We start from the raw sequence: 16,176 nt of genomic DNA on the forward strand, positions 1-16,176 counted from the left end.
CTCTCCCCCCCCCCTTTGAGAAATGTAAATAAATAATGGGTATTTTCATTTTTTCTGTCAAAGGGAACACCTTTTATTTTTGAGATCAAGGTGATACTGTGACACAAAAATAACCAAATAAAGTGTTTTAATGTTTTGTCAACCAAAATAAAGTCATATCCTACAACTACAAATTTCATAAATGCAACAAACTAGTATAGTATAGTATATCAGTATATCAGTTATTTTAGACATTACATACGAATTTATATGCTGTGTTATCTTAGTTATAGGGGTCGAATATGTGTGGCTCCAGATAAATTGTATTTAGTGGGCGAGGGACCAAAAATGTTTTTTAGAATAAAGTCGCCCCCCCCCCCCCCCCCCCCCCCCCCCCCCGAAAAAACGAATGAAAACATTGAAAGTGAATCTGGCAGCTCCGAGGGCCCTCTTTATGTTTTACAGGCCCCATGAGACTCCTACACCTTCGGAAAGCCCCACTTATGCTTGGTGCTGTCCTGCTCCAAAACGTCCACCCCACGGGGCACACCTCTGTTTGTTTCTTCATCATTGTTAATCGCCGGGACGAGCTTCCTATAATCAACAATATTGAATTGACCTCCACTCCAATCTCCTCTTACGGTAGGCCTACTACGTCCCCCCCCCCCCCACCCCTCAACCTTCAATGTAATTTCCTGTGTTTATGAACCTTTCGCTCCATTCTTCTCTGAATCACGGCCCATTAACAATACGTCGGAAACACAACTCGATTCTATTCGCGAGGTGTGTGTAATACTTCCAAGTATGTCGGCCCGCGTGGATTTCCCGCTGTGGCGTATGGCCCTACCCTGGATGCCAGCGTGTTGTGTAGCACGTTTTGGCAGCCCCTATAAGGTCTAAACACGGCTGATCGCCCCCCAGGGTCGACGTGACGCCGCCGCGATCCGGCCGTGGTAGCCGAGGATCGGTCACCATGCCGCCGGTAGTTTGGTCCTGTCTGTGCATTGTTCACCTGAGCTCCAGAATGTTTTTGGCACCCTATTTAGTGTCTTTATTAGACAAAAGGGAAACCTTCCTGTCTGCAGAGCATTTCCCCTTGTTGTTGGTATTGAAACGCTGCTCGGCCTTAATAATCTATATGTGGAGTTGAAGTTCAGCTTTGTTTCGATTCCAGATGGGGAAGTTTGTGTTTATTTGTGGACAACATTACAGTACAGTGTTTCATAGCTTGCTGTGTGTCACTTCAAATATTTGCACCATGGAATCACTATAAATGTCCATGTATTGCAAACATTACAAAGAGTATATTCATAGAGAAACATTTACCAGTGTATCAAGGAGTCCTATTTAATGTTTAAATATATCCCCATTCTGCTTTATTCCTGAGCTTTTGTGTGAAATGATAAGGAGATAACAATCAGTATATTTCATGCATGTTTCACACCATTGGCTGGGCTTTGTGACACAAAACGATTTAGTCGTGACATTTGCTCCGTGCTAACCATGTTTAAGCTTTAAATTTGTGTTTCCGTTGATCTGTAATTAGCAGCACTGAAATTGGGATGGACAGGTCAAATTTACCCAGTGGTTTGATAAAGTCATTCAGACTACTGTGTGTGCATGCGCATGTGTGCGTTCGCACGCGTGTATGTGTCTGCGTGAGTTTGAGTGCATGCATGCGCATGTGTGAGTATGCCTGTGCGTGTGTGTGTGTGTGTGTGTGTGTGTGTGTGTGTGTGTGTGTGTGTGTGTGTGTGTGTGTCAAGTGTACCTGACGGAACCTAATGGCCCGAGTAGGCACACGCGGTGTGTTGCGCTTCCAGCCTTACTTCTGATTTACTACCACCGGGAGGTGAACCAGCAGCTCTGTGTAACTGGTGGCTTCGGGTCTCGCTGCCATAAATCTGTGAGTGGCTGCGGTGTTCTGCTGAGAGCGCTTAGGCCCTGGCTCACGGTTGTTATTAGACACACACTGCACCATGCTCGCTGGAAAACACCCGGGCGTGTGTGTTTGTGGGACAGAAAGTCTGTTTGTGTGCATGTGTGTGTGTGTATACGTACTGTATATGCATGTGACTGAGTGTGTTTGTGTGAGTGTTTCTGTGTATGTGCATGTTACTGAATGTGTGCGTGTGTGTGTGCGTGCGTGTCTATGTGCGTGTGTATCTAAGACAGAATGTATAGGTGTGTGTGTGTGTGCGTGTGTGTGTGTGTGTGACTAAGACAGTGTGTTTGTGTGTGTGTGTGAGAGACTAAAACAGAGTATACATATGTGTGACGTGTGTCTCTATATGTGTGTGTGTGTGTCTAAGACAGTGTGTGTGTGTGTGTGTGTGTGTCTGTGTGTGTCTGTGTGTGACTAAGACAGTGTTTAAGTGTGTGTGTATGTGTGTATATATTCTGTATGTGTGACTAAGACAGAGTGTGTGTGTGTGTGTGTGAGTGTGTGAGGTCCTTGACTAACAATGGGGGGGAAATGTACACACAGGACAGACTGGCGGTGCGATGACAGCACGGAGGTATTGGCGGCTGTGCGATCACCTCGTTAGAATGTGCAGGTGTACGGCGGGGCAGGCTGGAGGAAACCAGTGACAGGTAATGCACAGAGAACAAGGGAACACGCCGTCATTCTTGTTCCCATTTTTCCCAGTGGAGCTCAACAGGGCCCAGTCATCGTGGTGATTGTGGAGCGCAAACAGGCTGTTGTTTAATCACGGCTGCGTCTTTTCAATTCCTTCACCGTGACTATCCAGGTCCACAGTCACGCGAGTGCATAAATCTCTCTCTTTCTCGAGATACGCTAGAGATGCATAACTATTTATACGTTCAGCAAAGGAGGGTTTTCCTGTTGAGCAGAGTAAACTGTAGCAAACATGCAATCTACTAAATATCGAAGCCAATACGTACTACAAATGGACAAATATTGACATTTTCTGCACAGCTTCGACTTCTGAGAACAATCTGATTCATAGCCATAGTAAAGCCATCCGCATACTTTATACTTATTGTTTTAAATAGTTGAATAATGACAATCAGAAACAGGCAAATCTAGGTATCTATTGAGGGGATATTTTGCTGCAAACATTCAATCAATAAAGCTACTCAGACATTTTAGACATTTGTAGTTTTGTGTCACCACTGCTACATTTGTGAAGCAGTTTTTATCTTGCTCCTCCAAGGTCAAAATCCTATTCCGGAGAGCTGGTTCCACTGAGCTCTACAACGTAATCCCTCCAGCCCTCTACAACATTACCCTCGCCAAATTAAGCAATCTCTCTCCTTCCCTTCCCTTGGGTTTCTCCAAAGCAATATGAACCATATGGTAGTAGGAGGAGATCTGGGTTCTGATTGGAGGCTTTAGTTCAGATTCCTGACCAGAACCCGTGGTCTTGAATTGAGGAGTGAGGCCGAACACGAAAGATAATACCCCGCCTGTAAGCACTTGATTATGGTGTTTTGCTTTTCTTCTGAGCTCGGGGGCAGAGGGAAACAATGCTATTAATATGACCATCTGCTTTGAACAAAAGTCTTCACTGGCAAGATACAAGAAGCAGGAATCTGGTCCGCTAATGCAATAATAATTATTTGTCCTGCATACATGAATTTGATACAAAGTAGATTTTATTCCAGCAAAAGTATAAAGGTTTTCTGCTGTAGTCAAGCCCACTGTGTGTTTATTGCTTTATATTTGATTGTTAGAAGTCAAACATAAAGGGAGGCAGATATTGTCCAAAAGACCACAGTAGTTTAGAAAACTTCTTATCAGACACACTTCACAACATCTTCGTCTTCATCAATCGTGTTTCAGTAAATGCTGATTCCCTTTTCTCTGGTGACAACGCAGGCCTGTGGAGAAGGCAAAGTGCACACGAGATGGGCGTAAAACACAAAAGGCTTATGGAATGCCTTTGGTCGGCCAATGTTTTTTCCACTAATAGTCTTTCTGGAGGCTGTATCTTCTGGGGTGCCTCAGGGTGAGCTTGGGGTAATCTTCACAATGGACAATGGATCTTCTGCATCACAACAACCATTGTGTCCAGAGGCGAAATGTATCCTGATATGATTTGCGAAGCCCAAACTAGCCTCCTTTAGACTTAAAATCATAGTTTACCCTTTCCCTTGCATGGGGGCCCTGGTGGCTAAAAACTTTTGTGGTTGTGGCTACAGCATCAAAAAAAAAAACACTATTCAAAAATGTGAAACTTTTTTTATTATTTTATGGACACAAATTGATAAAGCACACGAAAGAGGGAGGTGTATAATGTAATAATTAAGAATCCAACGTAATGTAAGAAATAATCTAACAAGCAAATGAAGTAACTCGCTTAATTAACTAATTTGATGAATATGAATTTATGCAAAATCACAACATTCATCACTGTTATTCACAGCCTTTTTACTCCAGGCTACTTAAATAAAGCACATCCTTGATTAATCGGTAATGGCAATGACCCCAGTGGCTGCACGTACACAACGTGCAGCGCAGCATGAAGCTAAACCAGACGCCACACCGCCTGCTACACGGCCGCGCCTCAGACTGAACCCGTGCAACACAACACTCAGCCCGGTGTAGTCCCTCATTAAGGCTTTGTGATGCACTCTGCCCGTCACAAACTAAACAAGCCACTTATACACGGCCTGCATCGGGCCTGCCCTCGCAGCCTGTTTCTCATCGTCCAAACAGGCGGGTGAGAAGAAACAAAGTCCATGCTATAGATTTGGATCCCCTTCGGTAAAGAGGCCTCTCTCAGCAGGGGGTCCCCATTGAAAGGCGGGGGGGTGGGGCTCGGCGTTTACCTCTGGGTGGGGGGAGGGAGGGGGGGAGAGAGCGAGCGAGAGAGAGAGAGAGAGAGAGAGAGAGAGAGAGAGAGAGAGAGAGAGAGAGAGAGAGAGAGAGGGGTTCCCCCCTCTCCATACATTATGTTTCCTCTGGCGCTCCCACCAGTACTCCCTTTAGGGGTCAATCAGACAGGTGTCAGATGGAAGGATGCCAGCCGATTGGCTGATTCGTCGTGTTTAGTTTGGCGCTTTTCTTTCTCTAGCGGAATTTGCTTCAGGTTGTAACCCTTGCCGCTCAACAATGCCACTGTAATAAGCTGTGGGAAGGGGGAGGGGGAGGGAGGGGGATTGGTCAGGGGTAGGGCAGGGGGAAGGAACCCATGCCTAGGTGCCGCAGGGTGCCGTCCGATACGATCTGTTCCGTTATGACAGCGGTGTCCCTGGAGTATACCCACCCCCCGAGTGCATACCTTTACTGCACAATAGAAAGCGAATGGGGCAGGAAGACTGCGTCTTGGCATTTATCAATGGCTGGCAGGTTAATAGCTGAATGCTGCCGACGTTGAGTGGCCCCATTGTGTATATTGCGCCGTGCATATCACAGTACACACACACTACGGCCATTATGGGATAAGGGCCTCACTAGGCGGGGGACACACGGGCCAATTACAATGACAATGAAGATAGCATATGCCACCAATGCACATTATGTCATGGTGGCCCCTTGCTGTACTCACACAAACCGCGCTCCACAGGGACCGCAGACCTCGGAGCAGAGCATGGTATAGCGCCAGAGTGCTGCTGCCGCTGCAGTTCTGCTGTATCACTTTCAAAGCGAGACCAGCCGTGCTTACACACTTACACAGTTAATGAGGTAGTGCTGAGAGGGTCAGCTCCAAATTATCCATGCGTCCATCCATTTCTTCAGGGGCTTAAGGAGGGTCGCTGGGGGAATGCTGGAGGCTGTCCCGACATCCATGTTCCCCGGGTGTGGGAGATGGCCCCTAAATGATGTGCGCGTTAATACCTCGTTAATTACGGGCTCATCACACGGAGGACGCTCCATCACGGTGCTTTGTGGAGCGGAAGTCTGAAGCCTGGACACCACCTCTTCACTTCACCAGAGAGGCTACGTGGGGTTACACGTGTGTCTGGGAGTCGCTGCGTTAACATAAAGCAGCGCTTCCTTCTCCGTGTGAGGTGCTGGATCGCTGTGCGTCGCTCCACAGCAGCAGTAGATCTCTGTAATGTGGGATGTGTATCGATCAATGGGAGATGCTGGGAGTTAGGAAGCCGCTACTACTGGAATTCTGGGTTTATTCATTTGTACTGGAGATGAGTTGGAGATATGTGTATGGACAACACTGAACACATTGCACATTTAGGGTATTTTTAGGACACTTTTATCCAATGAGTTTTTTTATCCTAAAATAAGTACATTTGTCAGAAGAATGAGAAACCATAGTTCGCTGTCGGTACAGTAATGGTACAGAAAATATATTAATTCACACAAGTGCTTAGAATGTACAATTGTTAGGTTAACCCGTATACAAAAAGATAGCTAGGATAAGATGCTACACAATGCTTTGTACTATTTTTACAATTTTAAAGCTAAACACAGTTTAAACAAGCTTCAGGTCACTTGAATTGTTCTGCAAAGCCTCATTATTTTTGCCCCATGATGTAAACCTCAGGTTGACTTTAGCTGTGGTGGACGTGCTGCACAACTGCTGATACTGCCGCTGTCTGTATACATCCTCCAACTAAACATTCTCACATATTAGCACATGTCAACAAAGATGGAGACGGACGTGTTGAGAGAGGGCAGAGGGAGAGAGGAAGAGACTGGAAGGAGGGGGGAGAGAGTGAGTGGAAGGAGGGGGGACAGAGAGAGAGGGGGGGAGAGAGGAGGAGAGAGGGGGAGAGAGAGAGAGGGGGGGGGGGAGAATGGAAGGACAGGAGAGAGAGGGAGATAGGAAGAGAGAGAGTGGAAGGGGGGAGAGAGTGAGAGGGGGGGGGAGAGAATGGAAGGAGGGGAGAGAGAGAGAGGGAGATAGGAAGAGAGAGAGTGGAAGGGGGGGGGAGAGAGTGAGAGAGAGGGGGGAGAGGGGGTGAGAGGGGGTGGAAGGGGGAGACTGGGGGGGGGGGGTGGACGGACTGAGCGAGAAGAGAGTTCTTGCTTGCCACAGATTCTCATGGCTCCTCCGTGGCAGAATGGAGAGTTCCTGTGTTTGTGTGTGTTCCTGTCTCCCGCTGTCACCCCAGAGGAGCGTCGCCCCATTGTTCCCGCCGCGGAGCGACCGGGTGTCGCGGCCGGGCCCGCTCGACCTCGCTGCCCGCCGGAGGGGAAGGGAGGCTGGGGAGGGAGAGGAGAGGCCAGGAGAACCGGAGGAAGGAGGGCCCGCCAGGACGGAGCGACTGCTCCGCTGGGAAATAGACACGCTGACACACACACACACATATACACACGCACATACACACACATGCACATACACACACATGCACTTACACACATACACACATACACACATGCGTACACATGCACACACACGCGTACACGTGCACACACACACACACACACACCGATATGCACACATGCACATACACATACACATGCACATGCACACACATATATACACAAACACGTGTACACCCAGGCGCACACACACACTCACCTACACACGAGCACACACACTGTAGTCACCAACACACTCAGGGGCACACACACACACACACACACACACACACACACACACGTCTAAGGAACATTGACTCAGCCTTAGTCACAGACTAGTCCCTTTACAACACACGTCCACCTTGTATTGTGAAGAATATTTTTGGTCCAACGTCTTGTTACCAAAACAACATGGCTGTGATTGGTGGGGTGGGGCTATGGAGAGGGTGTGTGTCTGTGTGTGTGTCTGTTTGGTGGGGGGTGCATTTCAGTGCTTCCTCTGGTAAACACAGCTACAGGTAACAGACTCAATGTCTGGCCCACAGGTTCTAGAATACCCGAGAGAGTGGGAATTCACCCTACTCTGCTCAACCCTCTCCTCTCCTCTCCCCCACCCTCTCCTCTCCTCTCCCCCACCCTCACCTCTCCTCTCCTCCCCCCCACCCTCTCCTCTCCTCTCCCCCACCCTCACCTCTCCTCTCCCCCACCCTCACCTCTCCTCTCCTCAAAACACTCTCCTCTCCTCTCCCCCACCCTCTCCTCTCCCCCACCCTCTCCTCTCCTCTCCCCCACCCTCACCTCTCCTCTCCCCCACCCTCTCCTCTCCTCTCCCCCACCCTCTCCTCTCCTCTCCCCCACCCTCACCTCTCCTCTCCCCCACCCTCACCTCTCCTCTCCCCCACCCTCTCCTCTCCTCTCCTCCCCCCCACCCTCTCCTCTCCTCTCCCCCACCCTCACCTCTCCTCTCCCCCACCCTCACCTCTCCTCTCCCCCACCCTCACCTCTCCTCTCCCCCACCCTCTCCTCTCCTCTCCCCCACCCTCTCCTCTCCTCTCCCCCACCCTCACCTCTCCTCTCCCCCACCCTCACCTCTCCTCTCCCCCACCCTCTCCTCTCCTCTCCCCCACCCTCACCTCTCCTCTCCCCCACCCTCACCTCTCCTCTCCCCCACCCTCTCCTCTCCCAGCCCTCCCCACGCTCCTTCCCAGTCTTGCCTTACCTCTCCTCTCCTCCTCTCCTCCTCTCCTCTCCTCCTCTCCTCTCCTCCTCTTCTCTCCTCCCCCCTCCCCTCTCCTCCCCTCCCTTCCTCTCCCCTCCTCTCCCCTCCCCTTTTCTCTCCTCCCCTTGTCTCCTCACCTCTCTCAACTTTGCCCATCTCCTCTCTTCAACTCTCCTCTCTTCTCCTCGCTTCTCCTCTCCTCTCTTCTCCTCTCCTCTCTTCTCCTCTCCTCTCTTCTCCTCTCCTCTCTTCTCCTCTCTTCTCCTCTCCTCTCCTCTCTTCTCCTCTCATTTCTTCTCCTCTAATCTCGTCCCCTTTCCTCCTCTCCTCCTCTCCTGCCCTCACCTATACTCTTATTTCCACGACTCTACTCACCTATCCTTGTACCGCTCTCCTCTCCTCTCCTCTCTCCTCTGTCCTTGCTCCTCTCCTCTACTCTATTCGAGTCAAGCTTTAGATATACAATATGGTGTGATATAAATGATATGTGTTTACAAGTTACCCAACACATTGTTCGCCTTTGAGATTAAATCGTTGTGTTTGTTCTTTATTTTCATGTTTCCATAACAATGCTGGTGGTGCAGAGAAGTGAAGCGTTACCCAGACACTCACACATGTCTGAATTGAATTGGGCAAGGTCCAGTCCAGAGTGCTGCATAACTACTGGGGCGGTTGGCTCTGCGGCGCAGCAGGATTTACAATGACATGTTTTCATAGTCAGTCCACACTCCCGAACCACCAAGCGTGAATCTGGGCAATTTAACCTGCCAAAGTTGTATGATGTTTCACTGGCACTAAAACGCATACTTTCACTATTTATGTGTTTATCTTTATTCACACCAAAAGCTGCAGATGTGAGGACTTTAATATATTCTTGGTTGGGTTCTACTGTTTTCATAGCAATCATTATAATGGCTGTTAATTCCCTATTAAGTGCCCCTCATTATCACAGAATTCATCTTCGTTCAACGTCTCTGTGGTGGCGGGAATGCAGAAGGTGTGACCTTAAACATGACATTTGAACATAAGGGTTCACTTTGATGTCACTTTTGTATTCATGGTGACCAGAATCACAACACTAACTCTTGCGCAACACGGCCTTGTCTCATTCAGCCATAGTTAATGTGGAGAAAGCAAACTACGATACAGAGAACTCTGTGGAGTTATGTTGATTTAAAAGTGTTACATTATGGTAGTAGGAATTAGTAAGAATAGAGGAGATTTGTGCTTGGAATTATTTGTATAATTGTAATTTATTTTTGTATTGTTGCTCTAAATTGTGTAGGCTCACTGACACCATATTTGGGTTTGTGTGTGACATATTTCTCCACTTTATCCATTTTAACCGGAATCCCGTTGAACAAATAAATGATTGAACAAATACCAATGTTGAAATAATAAACAGCGCAAAAAAACGTTCCCTGTCATATGAATCCCCTTTTTTGGATATATACAAATCGCTTAAGCCTCCGCTAACAAACTCACACGAAGAAGAACGAGTTCAATCGAGCCTGAAACACGGCTGCGGTATTGACATGTATATCGCCTGCTAGGCGACATAAATAAAACCAAGCAGTCATGCATCCATCCGTCTCTCCGCCCCGCTCTCCTGATGGAAACAAGGCCTCCACATGCTCTACTACCAGCCCCCCCAACGCCTCCCTCTCTTCCACGTCTCGCCCTCCAGTCTTTGCCCCCCCCCTTCCTTCCTCGTGCGCTGCTATTTGTTCAGCTGGCTACGGTGTCTCCCCGCCAAGCCAGCCCCCCCGACGCCCCGTTAAAAAAGGCCCGCGTTGTTGCCGTTAGAGACCCACATCTGAGTCGATTCATTGGTGCCCATGGACTGCCCGATGTGTCACCATGGCGATTTGAAAACAGTTGATCAGGTGATGAGCCGCTGATCAGAAGCCATCGCCTCCCGCCCTCCTCACCAGTAACTGAAATAAAGTGTGCGTTTGGCGTGTTTTAGACGAGGGGATTGGGTGGTGTCTCCAGGGCAGACGGCTTAGATGAGGTCCCGAAGGCTGACTGACACACTAATAATAAAACAAAGTTGCCCTGGCATGTGTGTGTTTCCTGGTTTAACCATTGGACATGGGTTCCGAGGAGGCATCTGTGTCGCGTTGTCTTCAATAGCAGGTAGCCCCCTTCTTCAAGGGCTGCCTCGCAGACCGTGAAATCCTCCATTTTCAAGACAGGCTCAAGTCTTTAACTAATGGCCTCCTGTGCCATCTGGTCCTGGTGAGCAAAGGAAACACTTGTGTTATTTTACCAGTCCCACAGTGTGAGTTGTTTCAAACAGGGGACAAGGGACCGGGTTTGATTCCAGCCGCGATAACGCGCTACGCTGTTATCACTAAACGTTAGCATTAGAAATCTTCTCCCCTAATCAGATTTTAAAGCAAATGCTTCCCGCAGGATACACTCGATCCATACACATATTCAAAATAAAGGGCTTGTGTATCAGATAGGTGAAGCCAGTGTGAGGGACATCTGTGTGTGCTCACTTGTTATGCTATTTGTCAGCCGACATATTTTGTTAAAGCCTTATATATATTCAGGCAAAGGATCTTATGAATGCAGAAGGTATTTCAGATGGATCCGGCAAAACGATGTGTGTAAGAATGTGTTTGCTAGAATGTGATCTGATCACACACGGCGGACACACACACCACTGTGGTCGGGCTGCCATAAGTCTGGGACATGGCTGACACTGAGCAGGACTTTCATTAAAGTCCCCCCCCCACACACACGCACGCACACGAACGCACACCCACCCCTCCAGTGGTGTTCATCTGCTGTGCGCAAGAGCCAATTTAGAAAAATCACAAACACGGCTGACCGAAGTGTAAATGTACAATGATGAATCACTTCCATGGGTCGTTATTAAAGATAAAGACAAATACACAACTCTGTGCCGTGTGTGCGTTACGTGTGATGACAACGTAATCTTACCCTCTCTTCTGCGGCGAAGGCACACATTATTACACTCAAGTTAATTTGGGACAACTCCCTTTGGTCTGGACATGTTCTCTCTCTCTCTCTCTCTCTCACTCTCGCTCTCACTCTCAATCACTTTCTCTCGTCAGTATTTGTGGAAGGAAGGCATGTTTGGGGGCTGATGCCTGGAAGATGATTTCTGGGCTCAGTTCATTTATGAGTCTTTGTCTGAATAATGTTGTGAGTCAGCGTTGGGGGACATGTGAAACAAAGGACTCAGTGTGTACGGACAGCGGCTTTCTTGTGAACCTGGCCGTTCAGAAGGAGAGACAATCGATGCAGAGAGGAGTAGTGAATTCAGCCGGACTCCCACTCTCTCCTCTCTCACTTTGTTCTCACTCTCTCCCCTTTGAAGTCTTCGTATCTCAGGACTTTTGTAGCCAACTTTAGACGCGTGCACGTCCCTCTGTCTCTCCCCAACACCCCATTGCTCTTGCAGATTAAACAATGGTAGTTTATCCAAGCTTAAAATAAGGGAAGTTCTGTTTACATAGGCTGTGCTCAATTTAGGATATTAAGCTTATACCAAGACATTTAAGAGGTCAAATGGGTGACTTGGCAGTGATTGTAAGCCTTTTTTAAAAGTCATTCGAATTGTCTTCATCCTAATTTAGAAGTTTTGTAGGTACGGCCTGTCTTGCCTGTCTGTCTCTCTGTCTTTCTGTCTTTCTGTGTGCATATTAAAGTGTTTTTTTTGGTCCCCTTCACTTCAAATAAGGTAATCAAGACGTATGGCTATTTAAAACACCCTTTCCTTTGAGGGCTGAATGTTTGAGCTGAGCCAACAGATACAATGTACCGTGACCAGACCTGCTGTGTTGACAGAGCTGTCAACAGAGTCAACACACACACACACACACACACACACACACACACACACACACACACACACACACACACACACACACACACACATGCACACACATATACACGGACAAAACATATGCATGCACATATAAATGCATGCACACATGCAGACACACACACTCACACACATAGCAAAATCGCCTGTCATGCTGCACTCTGCACATTGTTTTAACATACAGACATGATCTTAGACACACACCCATATATATTTCCAACCTCTCTCTCTCCCACTCCCATCACTCTCTTTTAGCTGGCAGATTCATTCTGAATGAAGACATCTGAAGACATGAATCAGTGTAATTGGCCTGGGAACTGTCTGCAGAGAGAGACAGACAAGAAAGAGAGAGAGAGAGAGGTGGGGTAAGAATTGTGGTTCCCTATGTAGTATGAGATTATGCATTGCTGGACGGTTGCAATATAGACATTTAATGCTCTGACCTCAGATCTCAAGTTCACAACGTCATATGCAATATCTTAAAAATCATAAAAATCTCATACAGCTTTATTTAAAATCTTCTTCATTATGTATCTTAAACCAAAAAATAAAACGTTCTTGGTTTATTTGTACTTTACCTCACTTCGCTATCAATTAGGATAAATTCTGTAGACACAGATACCATTCCTACCATACAATGAGAAATTGCCTGACAAATTCTTCAAACAGACACTTTATTTCTAGGGAATGACAATTTATTTGGCCAATGGCGGTTCAATTTGAGCTAGACCCGCCCCTTGACGTGACATTCTAAAATTATCCACTTGATACCTGATGGATGCTGATAATGCTTGTTTGGTTGATGTCCAAATGTTGGAATAATTTGGAAAGTATGCATCCCATAATAATGTACCACAGGCTAATAGCAACACATGAGTGGTGAGCCTAGCATGCCAAAGCCCTTGTCCTCTATCACTGTCCACTTCTTCAGCAGGGAAACCACAGAGCAGCTCTGTCCTTCCTCAAAAAATGCTTTGAACACGGCTTGCCTGATGGACGCCAACATCTCTCCCTCCGTCCCTCCGGTGCATTCCCGCTCTCCCTGACTTATTCTCCCTCTCCCTCTCTTTTCTGTCTTTTAAAGGAACTTTTTCTCCAGCGAGGAAGGCGCCCTAACGGAGACGGGAAGCAGGCATGCTCCTGAAAGATGACCCGTGCTCGTATCGGGTGGAAGCAGCCGCAACGGTCGCCAAATCTCCTCTGGTTATCACTCGGACCATCTACTATACTTTATAGCGGCTTGGGGCCGCGGTGGGCCGGGCCTGCGTTCCTGGCCATATCTAGCCCCACAGAAGATTCAAACGAGGGGTTGAGAATTTACCAGCTACGCACAATGACCGTCCAGCTCTCTGATGGAGACCGAAAACCTTTATGATGAAGAAAAACACCTTCCTGCATTTCAAAGTTTTGCCGATCTCGTTTGTCTAACCAACCCCCTCCCCTCCCTCGTTCCTCCGCTCCTCTCAGGTCCCGGCGTGTGTTGCCTGCCTGCCTGCACTCCCTCTATTTACCTCCAACAACCCCAGGAGAGGCTGCTGAACGTTAAGCTGTGAGCCTCGGCCTAGTTGACCCGATGTCAAGTACCTTGTGACGCTCCTGTGCGTCTCTGTAAAGCGAAAGGTCGCTAAATAAGAATGACCTCGTCTGACTCTGTCACAGGCCCGCGCAGGAACACGCACAAACCCAGACGTGGCACAGAGACGCTGTGCAGTGCTCTGGTACCAACCCAACCCTCCATCTCCCCTCTGGTTCCCCGTTCCCCTGATCCTAAACTGTACTCTCCCTGACAACGTCTTGGTTCCAAAAACGTCCATGTTTGGACAAATGCCCGCTGATGATGATGGCTGCTGAGGCGGGTCCCGAGGGAGAGTGTGTGTGTGGTGCTGGGGGGCTTTACCGAGAACAAAGATCAACAATGCCACCCTAGTAGTCCGGCGACCTTCGGCCCCTGTGAGTAGGGTGCCTCCTATGGATGTCAGAGCTGCGTCGTGTGACAGCTCAGCACCCTGTCAGCGCTCTGTTTTACCAGACATTCTCTGGCCCTGATCCTCCGTTTATTTGTCTACCATCTGAGAAATGGTAAACTCCCCCAGTCCCTCAGGACTGGGGGAGGAGGGTAAGATGCTAGCTCTGTGTGTGTGTGTGTGTGTGTGTGTGTGTGTGTGTGTGTGGTTTGCAGTCCTGTTTAAAAGTGTGTGTGTGTGTGTGTGTGTGTGTATTTATATCTGCCTTTCCTCTCCTAGTATCGGTAGAGGTTTGTCGCGTGCACCTAATGCGTACAAAGTTTGCACACAACCGAATGCCGTTTTGGTGTTCTTTTCTGTGTGTTTGTGAGAGCCTTTAAGCACATGGCCAATCTGTGGTTCCACTACTCAGGATGCATCGTACGTGCATTTGAAGGGTCTGAAGTTTGCACACGATCTGTTGATATTTTAACGTCTGTTTATTACTTTGTTCTGTGTGTGTGTGTTTCTCTAGAATTATGTGTGTGGATGTGTGTGTGTGTGTGTGTGTGTGTGTGTTTATATGTGTGTGTATATTTGTATGACTTTGTGTGTGTGTGCATGTGTGTGTGTGTGTGTGTGTGTTTGTGTGTGTGTGTGTTTGTTGGTCCTAGTGGAGATGGGGAATGTTTCTCATGACTAGTTAGTTTCCACTGAGTGTTATCAGCCTGCCGAGGCAACAGGCAGAATCTTTCACTTTTGCGTCTCCAAGAATATCTTCCCTCTGTCTCTGACTCTCTCTTGCTCTCTCTCTCGCTCCCTCTCTCTCTTGCTCTATCTAGATCTTTCTCACTTCTCACTCCGTCTTGTCGCTCTCACTTTGTCTTTCACTCTCTATCTTTCTCTTTCTTTCTCTGTTTTCTCCCCACTCTCCCCCCCCCTCTCTCTCTCTTCCCCCCTCTCTCGCTCTCTCTCTCTCTCTTTCGCTTCCCTCTCTCTCAATTTCTCTCTTACTTTTGAGCTCTCTATCTATAACATCAAGAAACAATAAAGCACTTGGCAGAAAAATAAAAAGCTGAATTAAGAGACCATGTATATATATATAAAGTTAAGTACATAAAACATGTTGTTTTATGTTGCTAAATTCAAATAATCTGAACAATTAGATTTATCCCTCGTATTATTTATGAGGAACATGTTGGGTGCACCAGGGTAGGGCAGTAGATGAAGTGCTCATGATGTGTCTTGAGATCTTGCCAAGCGACTTGGCGAATGTCTGTTTGGGGCTTCTATCCAGTGGCATGGCAACCAACGTCTGTGTCTCTGTGTCTCTGAAACATCCATCTAAAGGCAGATCTCCCCTGAACAGGGAGCTGACAGGGTTTGGTAACGCATGCAGAGTCCCATGTCTTCAGCATCACACTGACGCCGCGCAGCAGCTGGTGCTTTTTTTGATGTCGTCCCACATTTTGATGTTTTTCCAAACGGAATCGGAGTTAAAAAAAATATGGCAATGATAACACACATGTTAATGTGATGTTGATTCTGCCATCTGTACAAGACACCTGTCACCTGTGACCGTCTGAGTCAGAAACATGTGAAGCGTACGAGACAGAAACTAATGGAACACATGTATCGTGCTGCAGAGAGTTCACTTCCTGGCCTAAACCCTCAAGCGCTGTTCTCCGAGTTCACCCTATGAATTTTGGGGCGTTATTACTGGATATGAGAACAACTTGACCTCTGGGGGGTCAATCAGGGAAACTGGGCCGTAATAAAGCTTGACAGCTTATTCTAATGACCGCATAGAGAGAAAAGGCCTGTTCGGCCGCTGGCTTGTGCCAAAGCCACAGAATCCCACGTAGCTGGGTCGTGACTGTACATAGCTTCTCTGGTGGACGGGATTCAAACCCTAGCAAGACATCCGGGCTCAAGGGCC

Source organism: Pollachius pollachius (genome assembly GCF_949987615.1).
Source record: "Pollachius pollachius genome assembly, chromosome: 2".
NCBI classification, from domain to species: Eukaryota; Metazoa; Chordata; class Actinopteri; order Gadiformes; family Gadidae; genus Pollachius; species Pollachius pollachius.